Genomic DNA, 24,089 nt, shown 5'->3' on the forward strand with positions numbered 1-24,089 from the left:
CTTCCAACAAAAGTTATGTAAGTTGATAACAAAGGAAAAGGCCAACGAGCTCCTTTAAATCGATGATAGGTAGCTGTTTGATAAATTGAGTTACTTATATTGAGACAGTATGTGGAATCTGTGCTAATAGTTTCATTTTGTGGTAGCAACCAAAATGATTGGTGAATCTCTAACAAAACAATTTCCAGAGTGAGTACAAAAAACAGAAAAAGGGAGGAGAAGCATCACTACTAATTTGTGAATATTTGGATTTTTCTGCTTAGTAATGAGCTAATATCCAGGCTTGAGCGTTTATGTCATGTTATTCAGTAAAAGTCTAAGGACAAGATTTTACACTGGTCCAAAGAGTCGTAAACAGGTCACCATATTCTTGTTATGGCTTTTACCTAACACATTATCTGAATTATTACTTAGATATAGAATTTATGATTGAGTTTCTAAGCTACGATTTTTAATAGGTCACTATGTCTGGGATTTCATCTTAGACAGAGTAGAAGTTGATGGCTTCTCATTTCATTCAAGTATATGGTTTTTCCACATTTGGCACACCACATAATCCTAGTTACTTTGCCCTCTGGATTATCATATTCTGGTCTCTCTGCTCCAATAATATAGAAGTTGTTAAACAACTCATGGGCCCAAAGACTTGATTCAATTAGTTCAAAGCAAAGAAAACAATTGAAGCATGAACTTTTAAATATAAATATGAGGCACACTTTCCCACAAATACAGACAGATTCATTGGAAGAGTGAGCATATGTAGAGTATACTAGTGGATATACATGTAAATATTTATACATATATGTGAATATATATGTATGTATATATGCATGTATGTATGTGTATGCATGTACATATGTATACACATACATATGCATATATATGGAATACACATGGACAACTGAACTCAAGTTTCTGCCAGTTCAAAACTTACTGATTTTAAAAACAAATAACTTAAAACTGCCACCAAATAAATGGTTCAAAAAACATTCCTTTCCTCCTGAGGTTTTTATGATGCATAGTAAATATTCACCAGTGTTGTACTATTGAACTTAAATGGCCAATTGAGATAAACAGTTCTGAGATCGTTCTTCCACCACTGATTAGGACTTGGGTGACAGGTGTTGTACAGAGTATTGATTCAAACTTTTGGGCCTTCTGGGAAGATTTTGTGACCTTTCCAGCTCCAGCAGCCTTCTTGTCAACTGCCTCTATGACACCAACTGCAATAGTCTGCCTAATATCAGGAACAGCAAAACGACCTAGAGGAGGATAATCAGAGAAACTCGCATTACCAGATTTCAAGAAGGTAGGACCATCTTCAAGCTTCTTACCAGAATGACGATCAATCTTTTCCTTCAGTTCAGCAAACTTGCAAGTAATGTGAGTAGTGTGACAATCCAAAATAGGTGCATAGCCAGGACTGATTTGGCCTGGATGGTTCAAGATAATAATCTGTGCCATGAAAGCAGCTGCTTCCATAGGTGAGTCATTCTTGCTATCACCAGTCACAATACCATGATGAACATCTTTGACAGACACATTCTTGACATTGAAACCAGCATTATCCCCTGGCAGAGCCTCACTCAAAGCTTCGTGGTGCATTTTGACAGACTTTACTTCAGTTGTAACATTGACTGGTGTGAAGGTGACCACCATGCCTAGAACACCAGTATTCACTCAGCCAACAGGTACCATACCAATTCTGTCAATCCTGTAGATATCTTGGAGGGGTAGATGAAAGGACTTGTCAGTTGGATGAGTTGGTGGCAGAATGCAATTCAAAGCTTCAACCAGTGTAGCTCCATTGGCATTGCCACCCTTACAACTCACTTTGCATCTCTTGAACCAGAGCATATTAGAGTTAGGCTCCAGCATGTTAACACCATTTCAATCTGAAATTGGCACAAAAGCTACCGTATCAGGGTTGTAGCCAATTTTCTTAATATAGGTACTGACTTCCTTGACAATTTCCTCATATCTCTTCTGGCTGTAGGGGGCTCTGTGGATTCCATTTTGGTTACACCAAAAATCAGTTGTTTTACACCTAGTATGTAGGCCAGAAGGATATGCTCACGAGTCTGCCCATTCTTTGAGATACCAGCTTTAAATTCACCAGCACCAGTAGCAACAATCAGGACAGCACAGTCCGCCTGAGATGTGCCTGTAATCATGTTCTTGTTGAAGTCTCTGTGCCCTGGAGAATCAATAGTGGTCACATAGTACTTGCTGGTCTCAAACATATCAATAGTGATACCACCCTGACATTCAGCCTTCAGTTTATCCAAGACCCAGGCATATTTAAAGGAGCCCTTTCCCATCTCAGTAGCCTCCTTCTCGAGCTTCTCAATAGTTCTCTTATAAATTTCACCACATTTGTAGATGAGGGGGCTAGCAGTGGTGGACTTGCCAGAGTCTACATGTCCAATGGTGACAATGTTAATGTGAATCTTTTCCTTGTCCGTTTTTGTGGAAGTTTAGCGATGGTATTCACAACACCTGTGTTCTGGCAGCAAACCTGTTTCAAAAAAGCCAAATCAGATATTCTTGAAGGAAAGTTTGGTGGTGTAAAGATAGTAGGTCTAATTTTCTTATGTCATGTCATATTTGCTCAAGATTAGTTAAATTGTCTGAGGCAAGAAAAGATCAGTGGTTTGCAAGAGAATTGGATTTCAAAATTTAGACCATTACAGGTCAGCTGAATTCTGAACCATAACCATCTAGTCAGTTACAGAACATAATCAATTGATTGTAAATAGGATCAATAAGAAAATGTCACAGGACCCATTCCAATCTTCTCAGTATTACATGGACACAGTAGTATCATATGCATCATTCATAGATTAAACATGCCTTTACATAGGGCCTAAAGAGTATCTCATTCACACATTGTAAGCAAGTGTAAAGAAATGTTTGTTGCTTTGGCTGATGTGAAGAATTTGGTTAATCAAGCTGAGAGGAATTGTTGGTCTTGAAGTATGAAGAGAACTGTCCCTCCATGAGGAAACTTCTACTGACTGACTGACCAAGAGTGTTTCCAAATGATTAAAGCACATGGGTCAACATTGCTAAATGATATATTCAAATGGATATAAATTCATTTTTAAACGTAAGGAAGTTCTAGTTATTCCTTTTAGGTGCCCTCTCACTCTGTGCCTGGGTTTCCTGCACTCAGCGAAGATAAAGCACTTCCTCCCCAGTAATGTTGACTCCACTAGCACCATAATAGAAATGTTTAGAGAAAATTTTCACCATGGTCATGAGAGTTCACATCTTTTAAAGTAAGGATTCAACTTATCTAAACTTAATGAAATAGATGTACTGAGGTTCATGTTTACCAAACTACACATCTGGCCAGCAATTCATAATTCAAAATTAATGTTCATCAATGTAAATATTCTGTTACTGACAAATACTGACGAACTTTAAATGCTTTTAAAATTATTTCTTGCATTTAATTGTATTTTGTTTTCCAGTAACATGCAGTTATCAACATTCACTTTTACAAGATTTTGAATTCCAAATTTGTATCCCTCCTTCCTCCTTCCCTTCCTTTCCACCTCTCAAAGTCAGCAAGAAATCTCATAAAGGTTATACATATATCATGATGTTGAACATATATTCACATAAGTTATGTTGAGAAAGAAGAATCAGAACAGAAGGAAAAAGACAGGAGAAAGAAAAAAATGATAATATTAAGCTTTGATCTGCATTCAGTTACTATAGGTCTTTCTCAGTACATGGATACTGTGCTTCAGCAGGAATCCTTTGGGCATGTATTGGATCATTATATTGCTGAGAAGAACTAAGTCTATCGTAGTTGATCATCACACAATATTACTGTTTCTGTGTACAACTTTCTTCTGGTTTTGCTCACTTCACTTTGCATTAGTTCAAGTGAATCTTTCAGGTTTTTCTGAAATAATCCACCTTGTCATTGCTTAGAGCACAATAAAATTCCATCACAATTATACATCATGGTTTGATCAGCCTCTCTCCAATTGATAGGTATCCCCTCAATTTCCAGTTCTTGGACACCACAAAAGGATTGATCCAGAAGTATCCCTCGTAGAGCTATCTCACAAAGAAAATAAAAAAGGGGGAAAATTAAACTTAAATTGTATAATTAGTACAATGTATATAAATAATTGAATGTTTTAAAATTATATAATTATTTTAATTAATGCAATTTATATAATGTTATTTGCATTAAAATTTAATTATATTAAACATAATGTATGGAATTCTTATTTTTTATGTAAAGATCGTGAAGCAATGACAGAGAAATTAAAATACAAGTTCTGTGCCTAGAAAGGAAAAAAATATACAAACTGACCCATTTCTGACTCTATGCATTGCACAAGATTTCCAAAACCCAATGGCTACTAAGAAAATCATTTGTAATTTGAAAAGTTTCTAATGGATCTCATAAACTCCCATCCTTATTTTCTCCTCTTCACCCCCTATCCCTCCTGGAATAGGAACACTGACCTACCTCATTTCTTAGTCAGTGGAAAAGAAAGAGAAAGTAGAAAAAAGCAGGGATAAGATACTGCTTTTTCTTAAGGACATAGTGATGTTAGACTTGGGAGTTCTGAATAAGGACAGTGGTGCCTCCACTTGGAAGTTCAGTCCAAAACATTCTATCCCTGACAATGGATAAGACAAAGTCATGCCCTTCAAAGAAAATTGTGTCACTGCCCCACTACAAACAAGGGATTATATTAGAAACACAAAGCATTGATTGCCCCCTCCCTTTCTCCTCATTCACTATACTAGCTTTTTCATGCCTCGTTAATGTGATATAGATTGTCCACTTTTATCTCCCCTTTCTCTCTTCTCCCAATACAGTCTTCTTTCTCACCCCTCAATTTTGGGTGCTTTTTGTCGTGGGTGGGATATCATTTTATCACTGTAATCTCATACCTACACCATCTATCTATCTATCTATCTATCTATCTATCTATCTATCTATCTATCTATCTATCTATCTGTCTATCTATCCATCTATCCTCTTTCAAATTGCCCTTAGCAGTTTGGTTTTTACATCACTAAAAGAGCAAATTAGTTTAAGTAGAAACGCTTTCATTACATTGTTCTGGCCTACTCAGGTGCAACTGATATTTTTCCAATGTTTCAGATCTGACTTGATTTGTGTGAAAAGTGTTTTGTAATTGTGTTAATAGAGTTCCTGGGTTTGTCTTGGCAGGTAGACTCCCAAGTACTTTACATTGTCTACAGTTATTTTAAATAAAAACTCGCTATCTCTTACTTCTGGACTTTGTGAATAATATATAAAAATGGTCATCAATTGTGTTGGTTTATTTGATATCCGGCAACTTTGCTAGAGTTGATAAATATCATTTTTTTATAATTTAGGTGAATTTATTTATCATTTATCTGTTTTCTGACCATTGTATTTTTTCTTGCTTATTTTTTAAAATATATGATCAGTTCATTTCGCAGCTCTCAGCATTCACGTCCACAATAATTTGATTTCAAAGTTTTGTCCCCATTTCTCCCACTCCTAACCCAGGGCAGCATGCACTGTATCCATCCCTTCGTTCAGTCTGTCCTCTCTTCTGTTGACATATCTTCTTCCATCTCTTTCCCCTATATTTTCCTGTAGGGCAAAATACATTGCTATAATCCATTAACTATACATCTTATTTCCCAACTGCAAGCTAAAACAATAGTAAACATTAATTATTAAAGTTTCAAGTTCCATATTCTCTCCCTTTCTCTCTCCTCACCCACCTTTATTGGAAAGCAAGCAATTCAATGCATCTCATATACGTGTAGCCATGCAAAACACTTACATGATAGTATGTTGTGAAAGAATAATCCTATTTTCCTAGGTCCTATCCCTCCCTCCATTTATTCCATTCTCTCCTTTGATCTGTCCTCCCACAATAGTATTTGATTCTGATTATCCTTTTCCTTAATTTCCAGTGGCTTTTATTATTTTCCCTCTCCTATCCCCTTCCCCCTTGCCTTCCTGCAGGATAAAATAGATTGTCATTTCCAATAGTGTGTGTGTTATTCCATCTTTAAGCCAAATCCCGTGAGAGTAAGGCTCACTTATTTAATTTCATCTACTCCCGCTTCCCCTCCATTGCAAAAGTCCTGCCTTGCTTCTTTAATGTGAGATGATTTGTGACATTCTACCTCTCCCTTTCTCTTACTCCTGGTACATTCCACTCAACAGTAAATTTTATTTTTAGTTATTCTCCCTTCAAATTGAGCTTACCCTATGCCCTCTGTCTATGCATATACCTGCCTATATAAATGCCTACATATATATATGTGTGTGTGTGTGTGTGTGTGTGTATGTGTGTGTGTGTGTGTATATATATATATATATTTTCACTCAGGTACATATACATATTTACACATGTATAATATACACATACCTTCATATATGCATATATATACATATATACACTTATATTTATCTGTGTGCCTACATATATCAATATATAAATGTAAATTTATGTGTATGTGTAGGCACACACAGATACGTATATGTATACATATATATATATATATATATATATATATATATATATATATATATATATATATATATATATATATATATTCCCTCTGACAAAGGTCTCATGAGTTACAAATATCTTTCCATGTAGAAATAAAAACATTTTAAGTTTAACGTGTCCCTTATGGCTTCTCTTTTAAGTTTATCTGTTCATGTTTCTCTGCATCCTTGTATTTGCAAATCAAATTTTCTATTCAGCTTATATCTTTCCTTTTCCTATTTTATAATTCATGTATTTGTGCTAAAAGTATTTTGCAATTGTGTTCATATAGTCCCCAGATTTGTTTTGGCAGGTAGACTCAAAATATTTTATACTATCTACACTAGCTTTAAATGAGATTTCTCTTTCTATCACTTGCTGTTTGGCTTTATTAGTAATTCATAGAAATGCAGAAGATTTGTGGGGATTTATTTTGTAACCTGCAACTTTGCCAAAGTTGTTTATTATTTCAAGTAGTTTTTTACTTGATTCTCTGGGATTCTCTAGGTATATCATCATATCACCTGCACAAAGGGATAACTCAGGCTTTTCTTTGCCTATTCTAATTCCTTCAGTTTCTCTTTCTTCTCTTATTGCTACAGCTAATATTTCTACTACCATATTGAATAATCATGGTGATAATGGAAATCCTTGTTTCACCCGTATCTTACTGGAAATGCATCTAGCTTGTCCATACTGCATATAGTGATTACTGAAGGTTTTAGATAGACACTGCATGTTGTTTTATGAAAAGTTCCATATATTCCTATATTCTCCAGTGTTTTCAATAGGAATGGGTGTTGTAGTTTGTCAAAAGATTTTTCTGCATCTGTTGGGATTATCATGTGGTTTCTCTTAGTTTCGTTGTTGATATGATCAACAATGTAAATAGATTTCCTAATATTGAACCACTCTTTCATTCCTGGCATAAATTCTACCTGATCAAAATGTATTATTCTCATAATAAGTTGCTGTATTGTTTTTGCTAAAATTTTACTTGCAATTTTTGCATCTACATTCACTATAGAAATTGGTCTATAATTTTTTTTTCTCTGTTTTGGCACTTCCTGGCTTTGGTATCAAAACCATATTTGTATCATAGAAAGAATTTGGAAGGACTCCCTCCTCCCCAATTTCCCCAAATTGTCTATGTCATACTAGAATTAACTGTTCTTTAAATGTGTGATGGAATTCACTTGGGAATCCATCAGGCCCTTGAGATATTTTTCCTAGGAATTTAATTGATGGGTTATTCATTTTCTTGTTCTGAGATGGGGTTATTTAAGTATGTAACTTCCTCTTCTGTCAGTCTGGCCAATTTATATCTTTTAAAATAATCATCCATCTCCTTTACATCGTCAAATTTATGGGCATACAGTTAGACAAAATAATTCTTATTATTGTTTTAATTTCCTCCTCATTGGGCGTGAATTCAACATTTTCCTTTTTCATTTTGGTAATTTGGATTCCTTCCTTCTTTTTTCTTTATCAAATTGTATAAAGGTTTATCAATTTTATTATTTTTTTCGTGAGACCAACTCCTAGTTTTAGTTATTGGTTCAATAGTTTTCATAATTTCAATTTTATTAATCTCTCCTTTGGTTTGCAGTATTTCTAATTTGGTATTTACTTAGGGATTTTCAATTTGTTCTTTCCGAGTTTTTTTCAGCTGTATGCCCAATTCATTGACCTCCTCCTTCTCTATTTTATTCAAGTAAGCACCCAAACATATAAAACTTCCGCTGAGAAATGCTTATGCAGTATCCCATAAAATTTGTTAGGTTATCTCATTATTGTCATTCTCTTGAATGAAGTTGCTGGTTGTTTCTATAATTTGTTGTTTAATCAACTCATTCTTTAGGATTAGACTGTTTAGTTTTCAATTAGATTTTGGATTATGTTTCCATGGCTTTTGATTGCATTAATTTTTGTTGCATTGTGGTCTGAGAAGGATGCAATGACAATCTCTGACTTTCTCCACTGGATTGTGAGCTTTTTATGACGAAGTACATGGTCTATTTTTCTATATGTGCCATGTTCCTGCTGAGAAAAAGGTACATTTCTTTCTATCCCCATTAAATTTTCTCCAGAGATCTATCATATCTACCTTATCCAGAGTTCTATTCACCTCCTTAACTTCTTTCTTGTTTATTTTGAGGCCAGATTTATCAAGTTCAGAGAGGGTGAGTTTTATGGCCCCCACTAGTATAGTGTTGCTGTCTATTTCTTCCTGTAACTCCCTTCACTTCTCCTCTTAGAATCTGGTGGCTATACCACTTGGAGCATATATGTTTAGTGATGATATTACTTCGTCGTCTATGGTGCCTTTTAGCAGGATATACTTTCCTTCCTTATCTCTTTTGATTAGATCTATTCCTGCTTTTGCTTTGTCTGGATTAGGATTAGTACCTCTGCTTTTTATACATCAGCAGTAGCACAATATATTGTGCTTCAACCTTTTACCTTTACCCTGTATGTATCTCCCCATTTCCAATGTGTTTCTTGTAAGCAACATGATTTTGGAATGTGTTTTTTTAATTTATTCTGCTCTCCTTCGTTTTATGGGAGAGTTCATCCCATTCTCATTCACAGTTATGATTATTATCTGTGTCTGTCCCTCTATCCCTTTTCACCTTCTTCATGCTTTTATTTCTCCCTTCTCCCTTCCTCTGCACAGCATAGTTTTAAATTTTTTACCACTGCTTCTCTCAGTCTTCTCTCCCTTCTTTCAGCCCCACTCCCTTTTAGTCCTCTTTCCCTTACTACTTCTTCCCTCCTTTTTAACCTTACCTTCCTTTTCTTTCCCCTTTCCCCTCCTACTGCCTATACAACTGCTTGTATTTCTATACTTAACTGAGTTTCTTGTACCCTGCTTGAATCCAACTAGATGAGAGTACCTCTCAAACAATGCTCATCTCCCTCCCCTCTCTCCCACTATTATAATATAATTTTGTGCCTATTCCTATGATGGAACTCATTTGTCCCCCCCCTCCTGCTTTTCACATCTCCCATTATAATCCTTTTGCACCCTTAATTCACAGATGGCAGAGTGATTACTAGTTGCTATCTCCCTCCCTTGTTCACTTTGACGAACCCAGAGGATATCTCCCAGGGAAAACCCTTCAACAGTGGGAGCAGTAGAAGCTGTAAACTGACTCACAGACTGTGAGGCTAGTAAAAGCTCTAACAAGGGTTCCTCTCGTTGAGGCCCAAGGTGTGCAGTGTAGGATAAGAGCTATCCCAGACAAACCCTCCTCAGAAAACCAGGAGTAGATACTGAACATCAGAAGGGTGAAGCCAGCAACTGCCAACACCAGGACTCCAGGTGTGCCCCAGCACCCCAGTGGAATCGGGAAGAAAGTAGCACAGACAGCTGAGCTTGCCTGTGTTCCAGATCAGCAAAGGTGCCTCCAGCATCCAGAACACCCCTCTCCCACACTTAAGGAGCTAGATCTAGGGCACTGTGGAGAAAATCCAAAAAGATCTCACGTGACCTTTGCTTTCAAACACCACCCAATTCAGCAACAGGTAAACTGCAGCATTGTAGTGTCTAGCTGAAAGAACCAGAGGCCACAACACACAAACCCTCAAGTTTTAGGTGCAAGAACTGTGGGACAGAACTCCCTGTGCCACGAAAGCAGAAATGTCCTTTAAGAGCCAGTAAAAGTGTTATTATCATGAGTAATAAGCAAAGTAGAAAATAGACCACAGAATCTTTCTATGGGGACAAGGACCAAAACACAAATACCAAAGAAGTCAGCATTGAGAGTGTACTCTCATCTGCAATGTCAGAAGGAAATATGAACTGGTCTGAAGCACAAAGAACCTTCTTGGAAGAGCTTTGGAAGGATTTTAAAACCTAAATTAGATAAATAGAAGAAACATTGACCAATGATATTAAAAATATGAAAAAGAAATTCACTGAAGAGAACAGTTTCTGAAAACAGAACATTGGACAAGTGAAAAAGAAAGTACAAAACCTAACTGGTGAAAATTACTCCTTAAAAGGAACAATTGGACAAATGGAAAAGGAGATGCACAAGTTAACTGAAGAAAACAATTAAAAAACAACAACATAATCGGGCAGGTAGAATTTAATGAATGTATGAGATGTTAAGAATCAGTCAAACAGAACCTAAAGAATGAAAAGATACAAGAAAATGTAAAATATCTAAATGGAACAGTAACTCACCTGGAAAATAGATCCAGAATAGAAAATCTAAGGATTTTTGGTGTACCAGAAAACCATGATGAAAAAAAAGATCCTGGAAAATATCATCCAAGAAATAACCCAGGAAAATTGCTCAGAAGTTCCAGACCCAGAGGGCAAAACATTAATCAAAAGAATCCACCATTCACCTCCTGAAAGGAACTCCAAACTAAAAACACCAAGGAATATCTTTGCCAAATTCCAGAACTACCAAGTAAAGGAGAAAATACTGCAAGCAGCCAGAAAGAAACCATTCAAATACTAGGGAGCTACAGTCAGAATCACACAGAACCTTGTAGCTTCTACATTAAAAGACTGAAGGAATTGGAAAACATTACTCCAAAAGGCAAAGGAGTTAAGGCTACAACCAAGGATTAATTACCCAGCAAAGTTGAGCATAATATTTCAGGCAAGGGGATGGACATTGGGACTTCCAGACCTTCCTGATGTAAAGGGCAGAACTCAATAGAAAATTTGATTTTTGAACCCAATTGAAAAGACCCTCTCACTGACCTTTGGTGTCTGTGGGTGGAGGGACCTGTGCAGCCGCTGGAGATTCTGTCCCTAAAGCCTGCTTGGATCTGCTCCTCTCCGTGCCATGTGACAAAGGCAAGGCTGCGCTCTGCTCCAAGTCCAGGGCGTGACGGACCTTTCATGTTGGTTTTTCAGGACTCTCTGGAACAGAAATCTCCTCTGCTCTGTTGTTCTGTGCTTTCTGCTGCTCCAGAATTTCTTGGGAGTTCTTCTTTACTGGTATTTGATGGTTTGTGGGTTTGGAGCAAGCATATGTGTATCTTTCTACTCTGCCATTTTGGCTCCTACCCCATAACCCCAGTCTTATTGGGAATGCTTCTAGCTTTTTCAAATTGGAAATAATGTCTGCTGATGCTTTTAAATACTTAATAGTTATCATTTTAACAGAATATCAGTTTATTCCTATGCTCACTAGTGCTTTTAATACATATAGATTTGTATTTTGTGAAACACTTTTTATAGAAATCTATTGAAATAATCATATGATTTCTTTTGGTTTTGTTATTGGTAGCTAATTATGCTGACAATTTTTCTGATATTGAAGGTTCTTTACATTTTTTTTATGAATTTCACCTTATCACAATATATGATCCTTTTGATGTGGTGCCATACAATAATTTGTAGATTTTAGTCAAAGCAGTGATCACTGAAATGTTTTCCTTTCTCTTTTAATGATTAAGTAAAAAAACAAAGACAAAATTCAGATCAATGAATTGGGTGTGTAATTTCAATAACTAGAAAAAATAGAAATGTTCTGTTAAACCCTAAAGTAAAAATCCTGTAAAGCAATGATTCAGGAAATTGAATGTAAATGTTGAGAGACTAATAAAATTTAAGGTAATACACATTGAACCGATAAAATCAATGGTTAATTTGATATTAAAACCCAAATTATCAGTGTTAAAAATTAAAATGATGAATGTACCTGCAATGAGAACAAAAATGAAGAAATTACTGGAATATATTTTGATCAATTGTGTGCCTTTAAATCTGTCTAAGTTAATCAGATGAATACATATGTGTATGTATGTATGTATATATATATATATATATATGTATGTATATATTTAAAGGTGAGGAAATAGAACAGCTAGATATCTTCATTTTAGAAAAAAATAGTGACCAAGGCAAAGTATGAGCTCCACAAGAAGATAAAATCCCTACAACCCAAAACATTTAAAGATCAATTAATCCCAGTACTATAAAAATAATTTGAAAAAAATTAAAAGAATCCTATCAAATTAATTTTATAACTAAATATGACTGTGATACCTGAAGGATGGAAAGCAAAAATGCAGAGAAAACTAAGAGTCAATATCTCTAGTGAATACTGATGCAAGCATTTTAAACAAAATACCAGCGGGGTATTTCAGCAATATATCACAAAGATCATGCAGCAGGGATTTATGTAGAAATTAATCAATAATTTGAAAAATATGAACATAATTTACTTGATGAATAGGGAAAATAATCAAAACAATAGAATCACATCAATAAATCCACATTTTTTTTGATAAAATTTAATACCAATTCTTTTTAAAACACTTGAAAGCATAGGAATGAGTTGAATCTTTCTTAAAATCATAAATATTTTTATTTCAAACTAAGAAAATGATGATGACAACCTAGGAACTCTTAATAGATCGAGTGAAAAGAGATGTCTATTATCACCTATATTATTCAATATTTTATTTGACATGTTAGGTACATCAATAAAACAAGAAAACAAAGTGAAAAATAGCAATGGGAAAATTAAGCTCTTTGAATATGTTATGATAAACATAGAGAACTTAGGAGGAAAACTATGAAGACCAGTTATAACAACTTTAGGAAAATAATAAGATACAAAATGAACCCAAATTACAGTATTACCAACAAAACTCATCAGGAAAATATGGGGAGAGAAATATATTTAAAATTTATGTAAAAATCAAACCCTTTGCAATCCACCTACCAAGATAAATCCTGGGAACTCATTAACACAGTTGTAGAATGCTTTTCACACACGCCCAAATATAAACCATTGAAGAAATATTAGCTGCTCATAGATGCAGAATTGTGATTACTACTTATTAGCTCAGTTTATCCATGAACTATATTTGTTTTCCCTGTTGTTGCATCTCACTTTGTGTGAAAAGTGCTTTGTAATTCCGTTCCTATAGTTCCTAAGATGTTTCTTGGCAGATAGACTCCCAAATATTTTGTGTTGTCTACAGTAATTTGAAATGCAATTTCTCCATCTCTTGCTTCTGGACTTGGTTATATATAGAACTGCTAATAATTTTAGTAGTGCTTTTATATTCTTGAATTTTTAATAGGGCAAGTGATTTTCTGCTTACTCTGCCATGTTGGTTCCCAGAAATCTTGGAATGGCTCTTATTTTAGTAAAATTCACTCAATTGCTTGTATATATGAGATATTCATCTCATATCAGAGAAGTACTATGAAAAAAGACTTTTCTCCTAACTTTCTGTTTTCCTTCTAATTTTGTTTCCTTTGGTGGTGTTTGTTCAAACCGGTAAAATATTATTATCAAAATTAATGATTTCTTACTGTGGCCTTTCTATTTCTTTTGGGTCACAAACTCATCACTTATTCATTGACCTGTCAGATAAATTTTCCAGTGCTCCTATAATTTACTTATGATATCACTCTTTTTATCTTAAAAATACTCCCAAAAGGTTCTAACATTTATATTCATTTATACATATAAACACTAATGTTTTATTACATGTAAATATATTTTAAAGTGTTTTGTTTTACAATTTTTTGTTTCTGATTCTCTCTTACCTTCCCTACTCTCATCCTTCATTGAGAAAACAAACAATTTAATAAAAGTCATGTACGCCTATCCAAAACACATTTCCATGTTAGTTGTGTTGTAAAAGAAAGCACAGATGAAAGGGGAAAAAAAATTAAAAAAAAAACACTATGTTTTGATCTGCATTTAGATTCCTTCAGTTGTTTCTTTGGAGGTCGATAGCATTTTCCACCATACGTTCTTCAAAGTTGTCTTGGATCTTTGTAGTCAAGTCCTTCACAGTTATTGATCTTATTATCTACAATATTCTTGTGCTTCTCCTCAGTTCATTTTGCATCAATGCACCTCTTTCCAGGTTTTTCTGAATTCTGTCTGCTAATCATTTCTTAAATCATGATAGTATTTCATTACAATCACATATGATAACTCCTTCAGTCACTCTCCAGTTTTTGAACATCCTCTCAATTTCAAAATCTTTGAGACCACAAAGAGCTATTTACAAATATTTTCCTCTTTGGGGAACTCTTTAGGATACAGATTTAGTAGTAATATTATTGGATCAAAGGGCATCCACAGTTTTATAGCCCTTTGGTCATAGTGCCTATTTGCTCTCCAGAATGAATGAATCAGTTCACAACTCCATCAACAACTTCTGGGAGTTAAGACGGGATAGCAATCAATAAATCCTCAAAACTCTCTCATATATACCTCTGTACAATCATCAAAGAGAGCCCCCAAGCATGTACTGGCTCAACACAACCAGCAAAAATATCCAGTGATACAATCCATTATCTCAAGGAACTTGGCAGATAAGCAAGAGAGATGTGTCTCACTCAAGCAAAAGGAGAACGCAGTCTAAAACAGGTAGCTTACCAGGAAGCCTCAGAAAATTAACTGGACATCCTGAACCCTGGTGAACAGGAAAATGCCAACACCAGGATCCCCCACATGCCTCAGTATCGAAGGCAACATAAAATATCTCATTGGAAAACCAACTGACCTGGAAAATAGATCCAAGAGAGACAATGTCAGAATCATTGAACTACATAAAAGCCATAATCCAAAGGAGGAACTGGATAGCATTTTTCAAGAAATTATCGAGGAAAACTGCCGTGAGGTTCAGGAAAACAAAAGACGTTATTGGCATTCAAAGAATCCCTCGATCACCCCAGGAAAGAGATCACAAAATAAAATCTTTAACGCCAAATTTCAGAACTCTGATGTCAAGGAAAAAATACTACAAGTACCCAAAAAGACACAATTCAAATATCGAGCAGCCAGAATCTACAACATTGCAGGATCAATGGAATATGATATTCTGGAAGACAGAGGAGGCTGGACTGCATCCAAGAATCTCCTATCTAGGGATATTAAGCATAACACCTCAAGTAAAAAAGAGGGGAGTCATTCAATGAAATAGTAGGATTTCAAGCTTTCATAAGGAGAAGACTAGAATTGAAGGAAAAATTTGATCTACAAAATAAAAATCCAAAAGGAGCCTTAAAAGGTGAGAAGTGAAAAGAACACTAAGTTGTTTACATCTCTACATGAGAAAATGATACCTGCAATTCTTAAAAATTGTGCCAATAACAGTACAGTTATCATAGACAGAGGGTACATGTATAAGGTGAATTGAAGAGGGGTATATAAAATACAGAATTAGCGGGTGAGAAAGAGGAGTACACTGGGTGCAGAAGGAAGGGAGAGGTAGAATGGGATAAATTATTTCACATGAGGAGCTGTGAGAGTCCTAATACAGTGAAGCAAAAGATAGCAGGGTGGGTAATGGGCATCACTTGAACCTTCCTTTCATCAGTATTGGTTCAAAGTGATTATGATAAGCACGATCAGTTAAATATAGAAATCTATCTTACCTGAGAGAAAAACAGGAGGAGAGATGAAGTGAAAGAAAGTGTTGACAGAAGAGAGAGGGCAGACTAAGGTGAGGTGGTAAACAGAAGGAAAACATTGTCAAGTCGCTAAAGGGTGAAAGGAGAGATAGGAGACACAGGCAGAAAAATGGGATGGAGGGAAATACAGTAATCATAACTGTGAATGGGAATGGGATGAACTCTCCCATAGAATACAAGTGGATAGCAGAGTGGATCAAAAACAAAAATACAACAAAATATTGTTTGTGAGAAAGACAAATGAAGCAGAGAGACAGAAAGTAAAGTTAGATGGGTGGAGGTGAATCTATTACGCTTCAGTTGAATTTTAAAAAAGGAAGGTAGCTACTTCTTGCTATATCTAAATTATGTACCTTTTTAATCTTTGTTTTTTTTTTGTATGCAGGATGACATGTTGTTCTACATGTAGTTGCTGTCATACTGTTTTGCAGCTGTCCCAGCAATTTTTGTCAAAAAGTAAGTTCTTGTCACCAAAATTTGGGTCTTTGGGTTTCCTGAAACTTAGATTACTATGGTCATTTATCATGTACCTAAATTTACTCCACAGATCCACCATACTTTTTCTTAGCTACTACTACATTCTTTTTGATGATTACCACTTTATAATGCAATTTAAGAGATGGTATAACCTAGGTTATTTTTTTTTCAAATTTTTAGATGCATTTCCTTGATATTTTTGTGCTTCCAGACAATTTCAATTTTTTCCTAGGTCTATAATTTTCTAGCCATATGAAAAAAAAAATTCTTCCTTTGTGTATTCTTTTGTAATTTAGTTGGTATGACACTGAATAATTAAATTCACTTAGGTAGGATTGTCACTTTTATTATATTGTCTTGGCCTATCATGAGCAGTTGAGTTTTTTCAATTACTCAGAACTGACTTTTTTTCTGTAAAAAGTGTTTTCTAATTGTTTTCATACACATCTTGGGTTTATCTTGGCAGATACACTCACAAGTACGTTTTATTGTCTACATTCATTTAAAATGAAATTTTTTTCTCTATCCCTTACTGCTTGGCTTTCTTGATAATATATAGAAATGTTGATGATTTCTGTGTGTGTATGTTTTGCATCCTGCTACTTTGCTAAAATATTGTTCCTTTCAAGTAGTTTTTTTAATTTATTTCTTCATCGATCTCCTCTTTCCCTATTTTATTCATCTGAGCATTCAGAGATACAAAACTTCCCAGAAGAACTTGTCTTCCTGCATCCCATAACTTTTGGTATGTTTTCTCATTGCCTTCATTCTCTTGAATGAACAAATAATTATTTTTAAAAAATAAAATCAGGAAAAACATTATAGAAAATAATTCTGAAGATGTATGTACTGTGCATCATTCATAAAGCTTAAAATTTTTTAAGGCTTCTAGGTGAGGAAGTCTTCCTTGGAACTATGCTGGTTTTTTGTATTTTTCTAATATCCATTGTAATGGCTTTATGATAAAAATTTCATTTTTATTGTCATACATACTTACATATTGTTTTCTTGATTCTGTTTATTTCACTCTGTGTTTTGTCATGTAAATATTTCTATATAACTCTGGATTCATCACATGTATTATTTCTTGAGTTGTTCCCTAAGGTTTATATGCCACAATTTATTTAACCTTTCTATTTCTTCCCCATTTACAAGACATCTGTTATTTTTCAAATTCCTTTCTGCCATACTTCCATAAATATTTTGGCATTTATGGAAATTTCTTCTTATCAATAATATTCTTGAGATAAAACCTAATAGGAAAATTTCTTTTCATGTTTAATTAAGTCATTTTTCAATTAAATCAGACTATCAGTGACCCTATATAGGGTTTTTTTCTTGCAGAGTTCCTGGAATTGATTGTATTTTCTTTCTGAGCTCATTCAGCAAATGAGGAATTGAGACAAATACATCTAAACAACTTGCCCAAGTTCACAGAGGTAGTAAGCATCTGAAGCTAGATTTGAACTCATGAGTACGATTCTATCTAGTTCCAAGTCCAGTGCTCTATCAACTGTGCCACCTTTCTACACAAATATACATTAAAAATAAAACAAAAATGCAATATTTGCTTATATGTGCTATATGTAATATAAATAATAAAATAAATCAAATTATTTTGTAATTCCATCTTTTGTTACACATTCAGAGCTTATGTTTGTATGCTTATCTTTCGATGATCCTTAAACATGGATTATTTCCATCATCTTTCATCCTTGCTAATTCTTGGAGGTTTTCTAATGGGCATATCTTCTATTTATTTATTTTTTTTTTGTAAATTGATACACTCTTCCATACGATTTTCAATAGTTTCTAATTCTTTTGAGAACTGTTTATTCATATTCTTTGACTACTTAACTACTGATGTAATGGGGAATAGCGTTTACTATGCATATAAACACACAAGGGGTGAAAGGAGTGTTCAGGGAAGGACTAGTTACTTTGGTACAGCTGCTGCTGATCCTTTTTCAGAGCTCTTTCCACCTTTAGTGTCCACCTTTTCCACTCTACTCTCCCCTGTGACTCCCAGAAGCAGCAGTATGTGTCATGCCCACACACCAGCAAACTTTTGGCAGACAGGCCAAACCAGGTTGACAGTAACCAAGAGGCCTCAAACACATTGGCTAATTAGGGAAGTGTCTACCCCAAGCATGTGAAGACTTCATCTGAAGGAATGGGAAGATGAGAACAATTTGTTCCAATAATCATGAAGTCAGCTGAAGCAGGCAATATGGAACACTTAGAGCTTGGTTAGACACTGAAGACATGACTGGTATCCACTGCATCCAGAACCATTGCCAGCCATCTTGACTCTGTCCTGCCGCTGGACTATGACGACTCAGGAGGAGAGAGTGAGGCTGACGATTTCATGCAATTCCGCCTCACTTAAATCCAGTTTATGCACAAATCAAAAGACTTCACACATACCATTTCACTATTATGTCTCAAAGTCCTGTGGCAACATAATTAGTAGGTGGGGATACACTGGAAGCTGTAGTTACAACCCAACATGCAGGCAGCCCAGGCCATAGGGGCATTTCTCACTAGAAACAGCTGTGGGCCTAGCCAGCACCCTGGGTGTCTGAGCAGCCTTTTAAGGATTGAACTGCTCACCTCCTGGCATGAGGAAGAGACCTGGACAAGTTGCCCCAAAATTGTCTGCTTACCCAACTCTGGCCTGATTTCAGTGACAGGTGGGGAATACCACTCTGCCGTCGACTCCCTTCCCCTAAATGTAAGAAAAATATGAAAACATCTGCAAAGTTGATTCCATTCACCATCAGCACATGGAACTTGTGCACACTTATGGGCAACACAAAATCTAGTAAACCTGAAAGACAAACTGCTCTTGTTGCAAGAGAACTCAATAGGTATCCTGCATGTAAATAGCAGCCCTGAGTGAAGCAAGCCTGATTTACTGAAGTTGGAGCTAGACACACATTTATCTGGAGTTGCTGCAGTGAAGGGGAGCACCATGTTACTGATGAAGGTTATGCAATGAAAACTAATCGAGTCAGCAAGTTGGTATGCCTGCCAAAAAGAGTGAATGACAAGCTCATGAACATGTGATTGCCACTAGCAGGAAAATGCCATGCTACCATCATCAGTTATTTTGTGCTCACCATGCCAATCCCTGATGAGGTAAAAAAGAAAATTATGGGGAACTAGAGACCCTTATCATCAATGTGCCCAAAGAGGACAAGCTTATAATTCTGGGTGACTTTAATGCTAGAGTAGGCTCAGACTACCAGACTTGGGAGGGGGTCCTAGGTAGGAATGAAGTTGGAAACAGCAATAGCTATAGTCATTTACTGCTGAAAACTTGTATGTCTAAATTACGTGAAAGACTGCAGGCTTTAACACTTCTTTTGATGCACTACAGACCAGGTATTTAAGATCTAGAATTAAAAACACTATCTTTATATCAAACCAAAAAAGTCGCTACAGAAGATGCACAAGAAGACCTTAATAATGAAATATGTGAACAAATAGACACTCACACTTCTGTCAGCATATCAGATGAATTATTTGACCCATCTGACCCTCTGTAGTGAACTGTTTGCCTATTTAACTTTCTAAACAATTGAGGAAAAAAATTACACTATTAAAAATACATCAGATACACCCCCATTGAAACACCATTATAATATGTATGACCTGCCTCTCCACATTTATTTGCCTGTCTAAACAACAAAAAAAGATAGCTCTTTTCTTCCAGCAAAAAGTATGACCATTTGATTTGGCTAAATTGGCTGATTTGGATTGTATTACAATGTATTTTGGGGGTTAACACTTGGAATTTATTTTTACTACCTTATGTCTAACTTTTTCTATTATGGAAATTAACATTTCATGTTGATAGCATTTTCCTTTTTGTTTCTGAACTAGTGTTAAATCGTATATTGTTAGAATTCTTAAAATGTTCTAATTTCCATCGTGGTGATAGTTATGAACTTGCTGCATACCCAAACTGATAACACAGTAATCATTGAGGGAATAGGTTTTGAAATTTTTAACATGTTGCATTTCTTTTTGTCTCAAATTAGTTGTAAATGTTTTCTTGGTGGGAGTAGGTGGGTGTGGTAAGGGAACAATGGGTGATATAAGTTGGAGGTGGATTTGGATTGGGTATTTTCAGGGGGATGGTTGGCCAAGTATTACATGAAAGCAAACACTGTGACTTTTATTTTGCCTATGAAGAATTATAAAAAATATTATTATACATGATGTTGCTTGCTTTCTATGCTTTTGTTTTAAAAAATATTCTTTTCAAAAGTTGTACAGTTGAATTACGGCAACGTTCAGTGCTTCCTTTGAAGAACTTGCACTGTTGAAATACAGAAACTAATAGACACAGATTAATGCATTAAAAAAAAAAAAGAAAATTGTGCATCACATGACCTTCTCATCACCAAGACTGCTTTCTATTTACCTAAATGCAATAAAATTTCTTGAATGTATCCTTGCAGCAAACATTGGCATCTAAAAGATTACCTGATTGGAAGGAGAAGAGACAGACTATATGGGAGAGTGACAAAGGCAATGTGTGGTGCAGAGTGCTGAACTGATGATAAACTTATCCTTTCCAAGCTAAATATTCACATTCATCAAAAGTGCTGCCCCTAAAACAAAATGACTACCAGAAGAATTAATGTCAACAAATTAGATCCCTTCTCTGAGAGGGAACAGTTTATTGTTAACTTGAGGGAAAAGTTGAGCCAATACACAGTTGACCACAGTGGCAGCTTTCAGAGATATTGTGTACAGTACTGCTTTTGTTCACCTGGGTCAGAACTTTTACAAACACCAAGACTGGTTTGTTAAAAAAAGATTGGGAAATCCATAACCTGGTAAATGAAAAACGAGAACTCCACAGGATTTAACAGCAGGACAGTTCGTCCATCTCTAAGAAGGCAGTATTTAATTTTATCAAAAGTAAAGTACAAGGAAATCCTAGAGAGATGCAGGATTACTGGCTCTGTAAAAAGGCAAATGAGAGTCAGTTATATGCTGATAGTAACAATCCAAAGACAATTTTTATTCTCTGAAAGTCATTTATGGATCAAAAACCTACAGTGCATCACAACCACTCGGTGTTGATGGAGCCACATTGATTAGTGATAAGGACATGATCCTAGAGAGATGGGCAGAACACTTCCATAGTTCATAGTTCAAACCATCAACAATCAATGCCTAGGTCACTGACTGTTTACCTAAGGTTGAAGTCAATCCCTCTTTAGCTAAACTTCCAATTGAAGAAGAGGTTTTCAGTGCCATTGGACTCCTTTCATGTGACAAAACATGTGGTGCTGATTCTATTTCAGATGAGATTTACAAGGTAGGTGGACTATTGCTTATACAAAAGCTGACTGAAATATTTCGGATTATATGGCAAGAGGAGATTACCCCTGAGAAGTTCAAGGATGTCTCACTGTCCATCTCTATAAAGGTAAAGGGAATGGATTGTACTGCAACAATCACAGAAGGCATCTCTCTCTTAGTCGTTGATAGCAAGATTCTTGCTAGAATGTTGCTTGATATGCTGATCCTTCACCTGGAAGATGTCTTATACCTGAGAGCCTGTGTGGCTTCAGAAAGGGCTGAGGAACAGTCAATATGGGGTTTCCTGCCCAACAACTCAAAGAGAAATGCAGTAACAGATCAGAGGTCCATACACAACATTTATAGATCTGACCATTGCCTTTGACACTGTTGGTCATGAGGGTTTATGAAAAGTTATGTCAAATTTGGTTGCCCAGAGAAGTTCATCGGCATGGTACATCAGTTTCATGATGGTATGTTTGCCCAGGTTTTGCATAGTAGACTACGCTCTTGTGCCTTCCCAGTCACCAATGGTGTGAAACAGGCCTGTGTGCTGGCTCCCATGCTTTTCACTATGATGTTTTCAGCCATCTTGTCAAATATTTTCAGTGAGGATGAACATGATATCAAAGCTAGCTATCATACTTATGGTAAGTTCTTCAATTTGAAAAGGTTACAAGACAAGATGAAAATGGAGGGAGTATTGGTGCATAATTTTCTGTTTGCAGATGATTGTGCTCTCAGTGCAGTCTCTGAAGCTAAGATGCAGCAAAATGTGAATCAATTCTCTCCTGCCTGTGATAATTTTGGCCTAAAAATCAACTCCAAGAAAACTCAGGTGCTCCATCATCCACCACCACGTCATTCTTGGTTGGAACCATCAGTTACAAATGGAAATGTTTTGAATGCTGTGGTTAAGTTCACTTTCCTTGGTAGTGTGCTCTTCAGGGATGTGCACATTGACAATGAAGTTGATGCACACATTACCAGAGCTATTTCAGTATTTAGGAGGCTATGAAGAAAAGTTTGGGAAAGAAGAGGTATTAGACTGACTACCAAACTGAAGGTCTACAGAGCCTTTATGGTGATCTCATTATTCTGTGTCTGTCAGGCATTGACAGTCTACCAGCGTCATGTCAAGCAACTGAATGGCTTCAATTTGAACTGGCTCAGAATGATTCTGAGGCTCACTTGTCAGGATAACGTACCAGACACTGACGTCTTTGCTTGAACTCAACTGGCAAGCATTCAAACTATGCTTCAGAGAATGCAACTTCAGTGGACAAGCCATGTTGTTCAAGCGTGATATGTATTCTTGCCAAAACGACTATTTTATGGAGAACTGACATGGGGCAGACGATCACTTGGTGGTCAGAAGAAGTGATACAAGGACACTCTCAACATCTCTCTCAAGAATTTCAGTCATCTCCAGTCATCCTGATGAATATCAGGTCTGTGGATTCAGATGGCTCTGGAGGAAAAGTGAGGTTGGTGACCTGCACAACCCTCCTTCACTCAAAACAGTCAAGTGCAAGTCATATTATTATTTCTCTGATGGCATGGTCTTTTTTGGCCACCAAGGTCAAACACGATTCTGTGAGTAGATGCAGGTGACTGAATGCTACCTGGGTACCTCACCTCCTCCTCTCCTGTCTACCTCTTCCTCCTCTTCCTTTGCCTCCAAAGAAAGGTAAATTTGGATGGCCAAAAGTAGCCCAGTTGACTTGGTTTTTACTGCATCCTTCCCTTCTTTTCCCTTCCCTTTCCTGTCCCCTGTCCTCTCCCAAAACTGTAAATCAACTACACTCTGAATCTGGGACTCCAAGTGACCCCTGCCAGGGCTTTAGAGTGATTATAAAGAATAACTGTTGCTGTTTCCCACCCAGCCTGATGTCTTTGTTTTCTTGACCTCATTAAAGGGGCCATGTCTTGGGTACTTCTTAAACAGGTGTATTCAATGAATGGACCTTGTCTCACCCTAAATGAGTACCTGCAAAGACATTGGCCTAAAGACCCCAAGGTCTCCCAATGCATCCTTGGCCATCTGCACTCATTCTGAGGAATATCAGGTCATTGGATTCAGATAACTCTGGAGGAGAAGTGAGGCTGGTGACCTGTACAGCCCTCCTTCACTCAAAACAAAGTCAAGTGCAAGTCATATGAAAAATGAGATGGAGATGGAAATGACAAACTATTCCTCTATCTTTGCCACAAAAATCCCAAAATGGAATCAGAGAGTAACATATGACTGAACAAGAGGAAGGTATACATTGAGACGAATATTCATGCATGTCTATGTCTAATATGCTTTTATTTATGCATGTATTCATAAGTCATGG

The 24,089-nt window shown here is 36.1% G+C and overlaps 1 pseudogene; it reads right to left on the minus strand.

The window, feature by feature from the left end:
• Positions 1–1,029: 1,029 nt before the first annotated feature.
• Positions 1,030–22,341, minus strand: LOC140517383 (elongation factor 1-alpha 1-like; annotated as a pseudogene).
• Positions 22,342–24,089: the final 1,748 nt, after the last annotated feature.

The sequence above is a fragment of the Notamacropus eugenii genome, chromosome 1 (assembly GCF_028372415.1).
Source record: "Notamacropus eugenii isolate mMacEug1 chromosome 1, mMacEug1.pri_v2, whole genome shotgun sequence".
NCBI lineage: Eukaryota > Metazoa > Chordata > Mammalia > Diprotodontia > Macropodidae > Notamacropus > Notamacropus eugenii.